This window comes from Cryptomeria japonica, unplaced genomic scaffold (assembly GCF_030272615.1).
Source record: "Cryptomeria japonica unplaced genomic scaffold, Sugi_1.0 HiC_scaffold_24, whole genome shotgun sequence".
Classification (NCBI taxonomy): domain Eukaryota; kingdom Viridiplantae; phylum Streptophyta; class Pinopsida; order Cupressales; family Cupressaceae; genus Cryptomeria; species Cryptomeria japonica.
In genome coordinates, this window is record NW_026728846.1 from 354306 (window position 1) to 367500 (window position 13195).

The 13195-nt window shown below is 58.1% G+C and overlaps 1 non-coding gene across 1 annotated transcript; it reads left to right on the plus strand.

The window, feature by feature from the left end:
- Window positions 1–8781: 8781 nt before the first annotated feature.
- LOC131861356 (5S ribosomal RNA) lies at window positions 8782–8900 on the plus strand. The gene has a single exon (XR_009360431.1). It is a non-coding gene; the product is annotated as a 5S ribosomal RNA (ribosomal RNA).
- Window positions 8901–13195: the final 4295 nt, after the last annotated feature.

A 13195-nucleotide genomic window follows, 5' to 3' on the forward strand; every position in this document is an offset into this window, starting at 1 on the left:
GTTTGCAAGCCGGTAGGAGCAGAGCCGCAGGGGTTGGCCTGCTTGGACGATGTTAAGATCATCGCAGCTAGGGAAGTCATGAATCAAGACATTCCCGAGGTGAGCACCAAGATGAGATTGGGCACCTTACGTTTGATAAACCAGCATGCGAATGATGAGGAAGAATCCCGACCTACCCGGGATGTCATGGCTAGAGGAGGTGGATCGCAGGGCGATGTCACTTCTCCTGAACAGGCACAGGCAGGAAGTTTCACTTCAGCATCCCTCACTTTCAGGAGACAAGAAGGGGGACCTGTTCAGTTACACATTGATACCTTTCCAGACTTCATTGGGTTCAATGAGGCTCTTTGTGAAGATGATATCTTCACCACTTGGGATCGACAGGGAATAATCCGTTATGGCGACTTGATGTCGATCGGAGGTAGCACCAATCTATCCGACGAAAAGAGTACTCGGAAATCCTTGGAAATCATGGCGAGTTGTTCTGAGGCCGTGGATCACTGGACCTGGGAGGAACATGAGACAAGGCCGTATGAACCACTTTGGGACAGATTGCTTCGTCTACCCGGCGAAGTCTTTGGTCCAGATGACGAAGATCTGATAAGAAATATTCCGAACAGAGGCCCGGCGAATGTGTTGGACAATCCGGACCGCAGAGTCAGCCAGGTCCTTGCAATGCGAACACGAGGAGGAGGCAAGAACGGCATCCGTGAGTTCTTGGTGATGTTCGAAGGACAGGGACGCGACTCCGCTTCCTGGGAACGCAGTGAGTCGTTATGGCGAGACGAGGAGATAATCATGGAATTCCTCTCCAGGAGGAACCCGCCCAGACAGGAGTAGATTTCTGGGTCAATGCCTCCCAGTGCTTTGTGCAGGGGTGCTGGCGTCGAGGGCGCCGCCACTAGTTTAGTGGGGGAGGATGTAACGGGTCTGCATTGGGCAGAATACTTGCACAGTTTTTGGATCGGGTCCAGCCTTAGTGGGGTTCCATTTTGCATCGGAACTCTTTCTTTTGCATAGCCGACATGGAATTGGTGTTTCACACAGCCGACTTAATTCATTTCATCGGCGGGGCCGATATGTTTTATTTCCTTGGCGGGGGCCGACATGGGACTTGGCCGATGTTCTTCTTAGCGCGGACTTAACTCATATGAGTCCGGACCTATATGGGCGCTAATTTTCCATTAGCGGGATTCCTTTTGGGCCGGCCCTATCCGCCCAACGGCTCTTTTATTTGGGTCCGACCCTCCAGTATATAAGATGAGCGGGATGCTCATTCTTGGCAGGAAAGCAGAAGCAGATTCAGAATCAGGATCATCAGCGATCAAGCATTCGGCAGCGAGCAGACGAGCAGACAGATGCGAGTCTTCGGCGTCGCAAGTCTGAGTGCGAGTATTGCAGCGAGGGACTTTATTGCTCAGGCGAGCATTGGGGTCTTGTGACTTGGCGATCTGGCACCTCGAGGAGCTAACTGGTTCTCCTCTCGAGCGAGCCGATCCCAGTCTGAGTCGAAGGGACTCTTTGTAACCTGTTCGAGTCAGATTGGCTGGCTGGGCAATCCATTTGGGGGCGACCGGTATTTCTCAATACCGAGTTCTATCCAGCATTGTAATCTTTGAGGATAATAATAAAGGATATGGGCACCTCGCCCCACCTTTGAATGTTGTGTTGTCTATTTTATTCCGCATTGCATCGTATCCTTTTATGCATTCTGGGAGCAAGTCGATCTGCATTTTCATTGTGCATTCCGCTTTAGCGCAATATTGGAAGGGACGAGGCGTAGGCCGAAGGTCTCTGACCTTGAACGGATCCGAGTCGGGTCGGGACTTGTCGGTGCCGCACAGGCTTAACTCCCAAAGCCCGTGACATCCCCTATATAAGTTATTTGTCCGATTCTCGCACAACCGTAGTCTGCCTCGTCGAATCAAACAACGGTCCCAGATTCCGACTTCCGTTCCGTAGAGACCCAAAAGCTAGATGGAGGCTCGCAAGAAAGAGAGTCGGCGCATAGCAATCGGGTTTCTCGAACGTTTAGGGACCGAGCTCACTTGCGGATAGGGCAAAATCCGCCAAGCAACCCAAAAGCTAGACGGGGGCTCGAATCGAATCGCCTAGGCGGCCACAACAACGACGTGTTGGATCGACTACCAGTGCCAAACCATTCAGCAAGACTAGTCTGTGTCGAGGCCGGATAGAGATTCTCAGAGAGCGCCCGCATAGCATTTAGGAGACCTGCCGCGTCCCTCACACTCGACAAATGGTGGTGCACGTTTATAAATCCGAGCGATCCCAACCCTTTCAAGCACCAACATCGGTCGAGATAGAGGGGCACGGAGGGGGCTGCGTGAGACAACACAGTCCCCTATATAAGTTATTTGTCCGATTCTCACACATCCGAAGAATGGTCATCAAATCGGACAACAGCCCAAACTTCCGACTTCCGTCCCAGAAAGCCCAAGAGCTATCTAAAACGTTCATGGCCGGAACTCGATCGCGGCTATACCAGTCCGCCAAGCAACCCAAAAGCTAGACTGGAGCTCTAGTCGAATCACCTCTGTGGCCATTGCAAGGACGTGTTGGAGCGACTACCATTGCCGAACCATTCCGCAGGTCGAGTCCATACCAAGGCCGCATAGAGATTCACGATGAGCTCCTGCATAGCAATCAGGAGACTTGCCGTGTCCATCACAATCGATAAATCCTGGTGCAAGATTTTTGCATCCGAGCGCTCCAACCAGTCGAGCACCAGCATCAATCGACATAAACGGGCACGGGGGGAGGATGCTCGAGAACACTACCTCCCCTATATAAGTTATTTGTCCGATTCTCAAGCAGCCGAAGTCTGGTCATCGAATCGGGTCAAAGACCACAACTTCCGACTTTACCCACAATGCAAGTCATCGAATCGAACATCGGCCCCCGAGTCGGACTCCATGCGTATGTCAGGTCATCGGACCCAAATTCCGCCTTCCTGCGCATGGCGGGCCATCAATATCAACTCGGTCATCGGACCCAAACTCCGCCTTTTTGCGTATGGCACGCCTTCAAATCGGTCATCGGACCCAAATTCCGCCTTCCTGTGCATGGCGGGCCATCAACATCAACTCGGTCATCGGACCCAAATTCCGCCTTTCTGCGCATGGCACGCCATCAACTCGGTCATCGGACCCAAATTCCGCCTTCCTGCGCATGGCAGGTCATCGGACACAAATTCAGACCTCGCCAATATGCCTACGTATCGAATCGGTCATCGGACCCAACTTCCGACTTCATCCATACTGTAGGGTCTTTGAGGTTGGCGCGGTGCGCTCAACCCAGGGAGTCGACCCATCGAAGCATACACCTCCCCTATATAAGCTATTTGTCCGATTCCCACACCTGTGTAGTTTGCACCTCTGACCAGGACATCGACCCCAACTTCCGAACTCGACTGCAACGACGGCACCAGCGCCTTGGTGCGCACCTTGCGACGCACAGTCCCAACATTCGCCTTCCTGCACATGGCAGGTCATCGGACCCAAATTCCGACCTCGCGAGTATGCCTACATATCGAATCGGTCATCGGACCCAACTTCCGACTTCATCCATACCGTAGGGTCTTTGAGGTTGGCGCGGTGCGCTCAACCCGGGGAGTCGACCCAACGAAGCATACACCTCCCCTATATAAGCTATTTGTCCGATTCCCACACCTGTGTAGTTTGCACCTCCGATCAAGACATCGACCCCAACTTCCGAACTCGCCTCCAACGACCGAACCAGCGCCTTGGTGCGCACCTTGCAACGCACAGTGCCAACATTCGCCTTCCTGCACGTGGCAGGTCATCGGACCCAAATTCCGACCTCGCGAGTATGCCTACATATCGAATCGGTCATCGGACCCAACTTCCGACTTCATCCATACCGTAGGGTCTTTGAGGTTGGCGCGGTGCGCTCAACCCGGGGAGTCGACCCAACGAAGCATACACCTCCCCTATATAAGCTATTTGTCCGATTCCCACACCTGTGTAGCTTGCACCTCCGATCAGGACATCGACCCCAACTTCCGAACTCAACTAAAAAGACCGCACCAGCGCCTTGGTGTGCACCTTGCAACGCACAGTGTCAACATTCGCCTTCCTGCACATGGCAGGTCATCGGACCCAAATTCCGACCTCATGAGCATACCTACTAATCGAATCGGTCATCGGACCCAACTTCCGACTTCATCCATACCGTAGGGTCTTTGAGGTTGGCGCGGTGCGCTCAACCTGGGGAGTCGACCCATCGAAGCATACACCTCCCCTATATAAGCTATTTGTCCGATTCCGACACCTGTGTAGTTTGCACCTCCGCTCAGGACATCGACCCCAACTTCCGAACTCGCCTGCAACGACCGAACCAGCGCCTTGGTGCGCACCAAAAGTGCGCACTTTTGGAGGGCACTTTTGTGCGCTCCAAAGGTGCGCACTTTTGGAGGGCACTTTTCTGCGCTCCAAAGGTGCGCACTTTTGGAGGGCACTTTTTGGAGGGCACTTTTCTGCGCTCCAAAGGTGCGCACTTTTGGAGGGCACTTTTTGGAGGGCACTTTTCTGCGCTCCAAAGGTGCGCACTTTTGGAGGGCACTTTTTGGAGGGCACTTTTCTGCGCTCCAAAGGTGCGCACTTTTGGAGGGCACTTTTTGGAGGGCACTTTTCTGCGCTCCAAAGGTGCGCACTTTTGGAGGGCACTTTTTGGAGGGCACTTTTCTGCGCTCCAAAGGTGCGCACTTTTGGAGGGCACTTTTTGGAGGGCACTTTTCTGCGCTCCAAAGGTGCGCACTTTTGGAGGGCACTTTTTGGAGGGCACTTTTCTGCGCTCCAAAGGTGCGCACTTTTGGAGGGCACTTTTTGGAGGGCACTTTTCTGCGCTCCAAAGGTGCGCACTTTTGGAGGGCACTTTTTGGAGGGCACTTTTCTGCGCTCCAAAGGTGCGCACTTTTGGAGGGCACTTTTTGGAGGGCACTTTTCTGCGCTCCAAAGGTGCGCACTTTTGGAGGGCACTTTTGTGCACTCCAAAGGTGCGCACTTTTGGAGGGCACTTTTCCTGTGCTCCAAAGGTGCACACCTAGGTGAGCACCTTCGACCACACCTTGTAGCACACCAAACTCTGACTTTCGACTTCATCCGCAATGCAGGGTCTTTGAGGTTGGCGCAATGCGCACAACCAGGGGAGTCGACCCATCAAACCCAACACCTCCCCTATATAAGCTATTTGTCTGATTCTCATACATGCGTAGCCTGCAGGAGCAATTAGGACATCGACCCCAACTTTCGGCTTCTAAACGAAAACAAGGTCTTTGAGGTTGGTGTAATGCGAACAACTAGGGGAGTCAACCCATCAAACCCAACACCTCCCCTATATAAGCTATTTGTCTGATTCTCATACATGTGTAGTCTACAGGAGCAATTAGGACATCGACCCCAACTTTTGACTTCTTAACGAAAACAAGGTCTTTGAGGTTGACGTAATGCGCACAACCAGGGGAGTCGACCCATCAAACCCAACACCTCCCCTATATAAGCTATTTGTCCGATTCTCATACATGTGTAGCCTGCAGGAGCCATTAGGACATTGACCCCAACTTTTGACTTCTTAACGAAAACAAGGTCTTTGAGGTTGGCGTAATGCGCACAACCAAGGGAGTTGACCCATCAAACCCAACACCTCCCCTATATAAGCTATTTGTCTGATTCTCATACATGTGTAGCCTGCAACAACGATTAGGACATCCACCCCAACTTCTGAATTCGTCTGCGTTGACCGCACCAAAGGTGCACGCCTTGGTGCTCACCAAAATCCGACTTCCGACTTCTTCTGCTATGCGGGGTCTTTGAGGTTGGCGCAGTGCGCACAACCAGGGGAGTCAACCCACCGAATGCAACACCTCCCCTATATAAGCTATTTGTCTGATTCTCATACATGCGTAGACTGCAGCAATGATTAGGACATCCACCCCAACTTTTGACTTCTTAAACAAGACAGGGTCTTTGAAGTTGGTGCAGTGCACACAACCAGGGGAGTCGACCCATCAAACGCAACACCTCCCCTATATAAAGCTATTTGTCCGATTCTCATACGTGTAGTCTGCAGCAGCGATTAGGACATCGACCCCAACTTCCGAATTCGTTTGCATTGACCGCACCAAAGGTGCACGCCTTGGTGTGCACCCTGGAGTGCACTTTGGTGCTCACCTCGGTGCACACTTTGGTGTGCACCTCGGTGTGCACCAAAGGTGCGCACCTTGGAGCGCACCAAAGGTGTACACTTTGGAGCGCACCACATAGGGTCTTTGAGAGGTTGGCGCAGTGCGCACACCAAGGTGGGTGTTGAGGTGCGTGCCGAGGTGGGTGGGTGCTAGGGTGCGCTCCATGGTGGGTGCCAGGGTGGGTGCGTGCTAGGGTGGATTCCAAAGAGGGTCATAGGGTGGGTGCCAAGGTGGGTTGGTGATATAGTGGGTTCAAAGGTGGGTACTAGGGTGGGTTCCAAGGTGGGTCACAAGTTGGGTGCCAGGATGCGTGGGTGTTAGGTTGGGTGCCAAGGTGGGCTCCTGCGTGGGTGGGTGCTAGGGTGGGTTTCAAGGTGGACGCGAGGGCGGGTGCCAAGGTGGGTAACAAGTTGGGTGTTAGGATGGGTGAGTGCTAGAGTGGGTGCCAAGGTGGGTGGGTGCTAAGGTGGATGCCAAGGTGGTTCACAGGGTGGGTGGGTTCTAGGGTGAGTTCCAAGGTGGGTCACAGGTTCAGTGCTAGGGTGGGTGTCAAGGCGGGTGTCGAGGTGCCTGGGTGCTAGGGTGTGGATGCCAATGTGGGTCATAGGGTGGGTACTAGGGTGGGCTGCAATGTGGGTGCCAAGGTGGGTAACATGCTCGGTGGGTTCTAAATTGGGTGCCAGGGTGGGTGTGCACCCACCTTGCCCGAGGTGGGTGCCAAGGTGCCAGTGTGGGTGGGTGCTAAGGTGGATGCCAAGGTGGGTGAGAAGGTGGGTGATAGGTTGAGTGGTAGGATGGGTGGGTGCCAAGATGGGTCACAGGGTGGGTGCAAGGGTGGGTAGGTGCTAGGGTTGGTGTCAGGGTGGGTGGGTGCTAGGTTGGGTTCCAAGGTGGGTGCGAGGGTGAGTGTCAAGGTGGGTCACAGGTTAGGTGCTAGGATGGGTGAGTGCTAGGGTGCAAAGGTGCCAGGGTGGGTGCTAGGATGGGTCGATGCTAGGGTGAGTGGCAAGGTGGGTCCACAAGTGTCAAGGTGGGTGCCGAGGTGGGTGCCAAGTCGGCGACTGCTATGGTGGATGCCAAGGTGGGTCACGGGGTGGGTGCCAAGTTGCTAGGTTGGGTTCCAAGGTGGGTGCCAACGTGGGTGCTAGGGTGCGTGGGTTAAAGGGTGTGTCACAACGTGGGTGCCAGGATGGGTGCGCACCCACACTGGCCAAGACGGGTGCGGGTGCAAGGTTGGGTTCCAAGCCCGGTCACAGGCTGGGTGCTAGGATGGGTGGGTGCCAAGGTGGGCACCAGGGTGGGTGCACCCACCCTGGCCAAGGTGGGTCACGGGGTGGGTCCTAGGGTGGGTAACGGGGTGGGTACTAAGGTGCGTGCCAAGGTGGGTCATAGGGTGGGTGCCAAGGTGGGCACCAGGGTGGGTGTGCACCAACCCTAGCCAGGGTAGGTCACGGGGTGGTTGTCGGGGTGGGCGTCAAGGAGCCAAGGTGGGTGGCAAGTAGCCAAGTTGCGTGCCAAGGTGGGTGTCGGGGTGGGTGCCAAGGATCCAAGGTGGGTGCCAAGGAACCAAGGTGGGTGTCTGGGTGGGTGCCGAGGTGGGAGCCAGGGTGGGTCCCAAGGTGAGTGCAAAGGTGGGTGCCAGGGTCAAGGTGAGTGCCAATGTGGGTTCCAAGGTGCCAGGGTCAGGGTGAGTGCCAATGTGGGTTCAAAGGTGCTAAGTTGGGTGCGAGGTTGGGTGCGAGGGTGGGTGGGTGCCAAGGTGTGCTAGGTGGAAGCCCGGGTGGGTCGGCATCCCATGGGTGTCGAGTTGGGTGCCTGATGGGTGCTTCTTGTCAAGTTTTAGTCGTCGGGACTCATTTCGAGCCTTAGAGGTCGTTTCTTGTCCGGTTGCCCTGTCTTCGACCTGGGAACCCAATTTTGGTCCTCGGGTCCCATTTTTTTTTGTCTCGCATCCCACTTTTGGCCTGTGGCCTTTTCGGGGTCGATTCTCGTTTTGGGCATCAGAGCATGTTTCTTCTCCTAAAACCCAATATTTGTTTATTAAGTCTCGGAACACATTTTTGTTCTCGTGGACCCATCATGGGTCTTGGAACGCATTTGTGGTCCTTGGGTCCCATTTTGCATCCCGAAACTTGTGTTTTGGTGCTTGATCCCTATTTTGGGTGCCCACCTTGCACCAAGTGCGCACCCGGGGCAAACCGAGCGCCTTGGTGCACCGGGGCAAGATCGAGCGTGCACCCGAGGCGCCCCGAACATGCACCAAGGTGCACTCGGCCCACATGTGAGCGCAGGTCGTTGCGCCCGAGGTGGTGTGTGGGCACCGCGTTGCAGACGGGACACTGCACGCACACGACGCCCCCTCCAGGTGCACGCACGTAGGCCGGGCCGGGTGCACACCCGACGCCCTAGCAAGGTGCGCGCACCCGGGCAGGGCTCACACTTGGCGAACGGGGCGCACTTCGCGAGGGAGGGTGTGCACCTCGACGGGGGTGGGTGGCCGGGGTGGATTCGCACGTGGGTCGCGGTTTGCTAAGTACACACTGCGACAAGCTCATAACGGGTGCGATCATACCAGCATTAGTGCACCGGATCCCATCAGAACTCCGCAGTTAAGCGCGCTTGGGCCGGAGTAGTACTGGGATGGGTGACCTCCCGGGAAGTCCCGGTGTTGCACCCTTTTTTAGTTTTTCGCCGGGCGTCGCAATGCTATTTGAATAAACCTTTTGCCCGTTTGCGTTCTCGTCGGGGCCGGGCCGGGCCGGGGTGCGCTGCCCGCACTACCGCGCGCGCGGGGGGCGACACCGAGCGCGCACCCGAGGCACCCCGAGCACACAGGCCACGGTGCAACCCGGGCGTTGTGCGCGCACCCCGGTGCGCCCGAGGTGCTGCGCGCGCACCCAGGTGAAATCGGTGTGCACCTCGGCCAGTGCGCGCTCGGTCGAGTCGCGCACGTTGGCCAAGGTGCACGGTGATGTTTCTTACTCTAAGGTTCCGCACCAGACGCCCGGGACAGGTGAGCGAAGCTGGGCGGGGCCGGGTGCGCGGCCGGGGCAGGTGCACGCAGCTGGAGAGAGCTTTGGAGCACACTTCGGAGCGCACCAATGATGCGCTCCATTCAAAAGTTTCCTGAAAAGGCAAAAAAAGTTGAGATTATAGAATTTCCCACTTGAGAGATTGTAAAAAAAAAAAATTTAAAATGAAGGAAACGCGGGTGCCAAGGTGTGCGCAGCCCAGCCAAGGTGTGCGCACCAAGGCGCCCACCCTGGCGAAGGTGCACGCAAGGTGCGCACCCGAGGCAAACCGGACAATTAACCCAACTTTCGACTTCGCGCGCACCTTGGAGCGCACTTCGGAGCGCTCCTTGGTGCGCACCAATCTTGGGCACCTCGGAGTGCACCATGGCGCCCACCAAGGTGCGCACCCGGGGCAAACCGAGCTCCGACTTCGTGCGCACCTTGGAGCGCACGAAAGGTGCGCACCATGGCGCCCACCAAGGTGCGCAGCCCAGCCAAGGCGTGCGCATCAAGGTGCGCACCCTGGCGAAGGTGCGCACCCGGGGCAAACCGAGCTCCGACTTCGTGCGCACCTTGGAGCGCACAAAAGGTGCGCAACCCAGCCAAGGTGTGCGCACCCCGGTCAAACCGAGCTCCGAATCGTGCGCACCAGAGGTGCACGCCATCGTGCGCACCTTGGAGCACACTTCGGAGCCCTCCTTGGTGCGCGCCGATGTTGCGCACCTCGGAGCGCACCCGGGGAAAACAATGCAATTAACCCGACTTTCGACTTCGTGGGCACCTCGGAGCGCTCTCGGGTTCGCACCTCGGAGCACACCGAGGTGCGCACCTTTGATGCGCTGCCTTCACCAATTTCCAGAAAAGGCAAGAAAACATTGAGAAGGTGTGCGCACCGAGGTGCCCACCCTGGCGAAGGTGCACGCGAGGTGCGCACCCGGGGCAAACCGGGCTCCGACTTCGTGCACGCCGCACCTTGGAGCACACTTCGGAGCGCTCCTTGGTGCGCACCAGGGCGCGCAACCCAGCCGAGGTGCCCACCCCGGCGAAGGTGCACGCGAGGTGCGCACCCGGGGCAAACCGGGCTCCGACTTCGTGCACGCCATGGTGCCCACCGCGGCGAAGGTGCACGCGAGGTGCGCACCCGGGGCAAACCGGGCTCCGACTTCGTGCACGCCGCACCTTGGAGCACACTTCGGAGCGCTCCTTGGTGCGCACCATGGTGCCCACCAGGGCGCGCAACCCCGCCGAAGGTGCACGCGAGGTGCGCACCCGGGGCAAACCGGGCTCCGACTTCGTGCACGCCGCACCTTGGAGCACACTTCGGAGCGCTCCTTGGTGCGCACCATGGTGCCCACCAGGGCGCGCAACCCCGCCGAAGGTGCACGCGAGGTGCGCACCCGGGGCAAACCGGGCTCCGACTTCGTGCACGCCATGGTGCGCACCGCGGCGAAGGTGCGCACCCGGGGCAAACCGGGCTCCGACTTCGTGCACGCCGCACCTTGGAGCACACTTCGGAGCGCTCCTTGGTGCGCACCAGGGCGCGCAACCCAGCCGAGGTGCCCACCCCGGCGAAGGTGCACGCGAGGTGCGTACCCGGGGCAAACCGGGCTCCGACTTCGTGCACGCCGCACCTTGGAGCACACTTCGGAGCGCTCCTTGGTGCGCACCATGGTGCCCACCAGGCCGCGCAACCCAGCCAAGGTGTGCGCACCAAGGTGCACGCGAGGTGCGCACCCGGGGCAAACCGGGGTCCGACTTCGTGCACGCCGCACCTTGGAGCACACATCGGGGCGCTCCCGGGTTCGCACCGGCGTTGCGCACCGTGGTGGGCACCTCGGAGCACACCAAGGTGGGCAGCGAGGTGCGCACCTTTGATGCGATGCCTTCACTAATTTCCATAAAAGGCAAAAAAAAAACGAGATTTTAAAATTTCCGTTTTGAAAGATAGTGAGAAAAAGGGAATGCTGGTGCCATCTTGAGCCCGCCCTGGTGCGCAGCCCAGCCAAGGTGTGCGCACCAAGGTGCCCACCCTGGCGAAGGTGCGCGCCCGGGCAATTAACCCAACTTCCAACTTCGCGCGCGCCAGGGTGGGAGCGCACCCAACAACCGGGCCTGGGAAGAGCCAATGCGAGAAACCCCACCAAACGCTCTGACAAAAAAAGAGGGGGCGCTCCAGTAACCCCGCTTCGGAGCGCACCCTGGGCAAACCCAGCCAAGGTGCCCACCCCGGCCAAGGTGCAGGCGAGGTGCGCACCCGGGGCAAACCGGGCTCCGACAACGTGCACGCCGCACCTTGGAGCACACTTCGTAGCGCTCCCGGGTGCGCACCTCAGAGCACACCAAGGTGGGCAGCGAGGTGCGCACCTTTGATGCGCTGCCTTCACTAATTTCCAGAAAAGGCAAAAAAAAAAGGAGATTTTAAAATTTCCGTTTTGAAAGATAGTGAAAAAAACGGAACGCGCGTGCCATCTTGAGCCCGCCCTGGTGCGCAGCCCAGGTAAGGTGCCCACCCTGGCAAAGGTGCGCACCCGGGCAATTAACCCTACTTCCGACTTCGTGCGCGCCAGGGTGGCAACCGGGCCTCGGAAGAGCCAATGCGAGAAACCCCACCAAACGCTCCGACAAAAAAAGAGGCGGCGCTCCAATAACCCCGCTTCGGAGCGCAGCCGGGGCAAACCCAGCCAAGGTGCCCACCCCGACGAAGGTGCACGCGAGGTGCGCACCCGGGGCAAACCGGGCTCCGACAACGTGCACGCAGCACCTTGGAGCACACTTCGAAGCACTCCCGGGTGCCCACCGGCGTTGCGCACCGTGGTGGGCAGCGAGGTGCGCACCTTTGATGCGCTGCCTTCACTAATTTCCAGAAAAAGGCAAACAAAAATGAGATTTTAAAATTTCCGTTTTGAAAGATAGTGAAAAAAAAGGAACGCGGGTGCCATCTTGAGCCCGCCCTGGTGCGCAGCCCAGGCAAGGCATGCGCACCAAGGTGCCCACCCGAGGTGCACACCCGGGGCAAACCGGGCTCCGACTTCGTGCAGGCCGCACCTTGGAGCACACTTCGGAGCGCTCCTTGGTGCGCACCATGGTGCCCACCAGGGCGCGCAACCCAGCCAAGGTCTGCACACCAAGGTGCCCACCCCGGCGAAGGTGCACGCGAGGTGCGCACCCGGGGCAAACCGGGCTCCGACTTCGTGCACGCCATGGTGCCCACCGCGGCGAAGGTGCACGCGAGGTGCGCACCCGGGGCAAACCGGGCTCCGACTTCGTGCACGCCGCACCTTGGAGCACACTTCGGAGCGCTCCTTGGTGCGCACCATGGTGCCCACCAGGGCGCGCAACCCAGCCAAGGTGTGCGCACCAAGGTGCACGCGAGGTGCGCACCCGGGGCAAACCGGGGTCCGACTTCGTGCACGCCGCACCTTGGAGCACACATCGGAGCGCTCCCAGGTTCGCACCAGCGTTGCGCACCTTTGATGCGCTGCCTTCACTAATTTCCAGAAAAGGCAAAAAAAAACGAGATTTTAAAATTTCCGTTCTGAAAGATAGTGAAAAAAACGGAACGCGGGTGCCATCTTGAGCCCTTCCTGGTGCGCAGCCCAGGCAAGTTGTGCGCACCAAGGTGCCCACCCTGGCGGAGGTGCGCGCCCGGGGCAATCCGGGCTCCGACTTCGTGCACTGCATGGTGCCCACCAAGGCGCGCAACCCAGCCAAGGTGCCCACCGCAGCGAAGGTGCACGCGAGGTGCGCACCCGAGGTGCACACCCGGGGCAAACCGGGCTCCGACTTCGTGCACGCCGCACCTTGGAGCACACTTCAGAGCGCTCCTTGGTGCGCACCAGGGCGCGCAACCCAACCAAGGTCTGCACACCAAGGTGCTCACCCCGGCGAAGGTGCACGCGAGGTGCGCACCCGGGGCAAACCGGGCTCGGACTTCGTGCACGCCGCACCTTGGAGCACA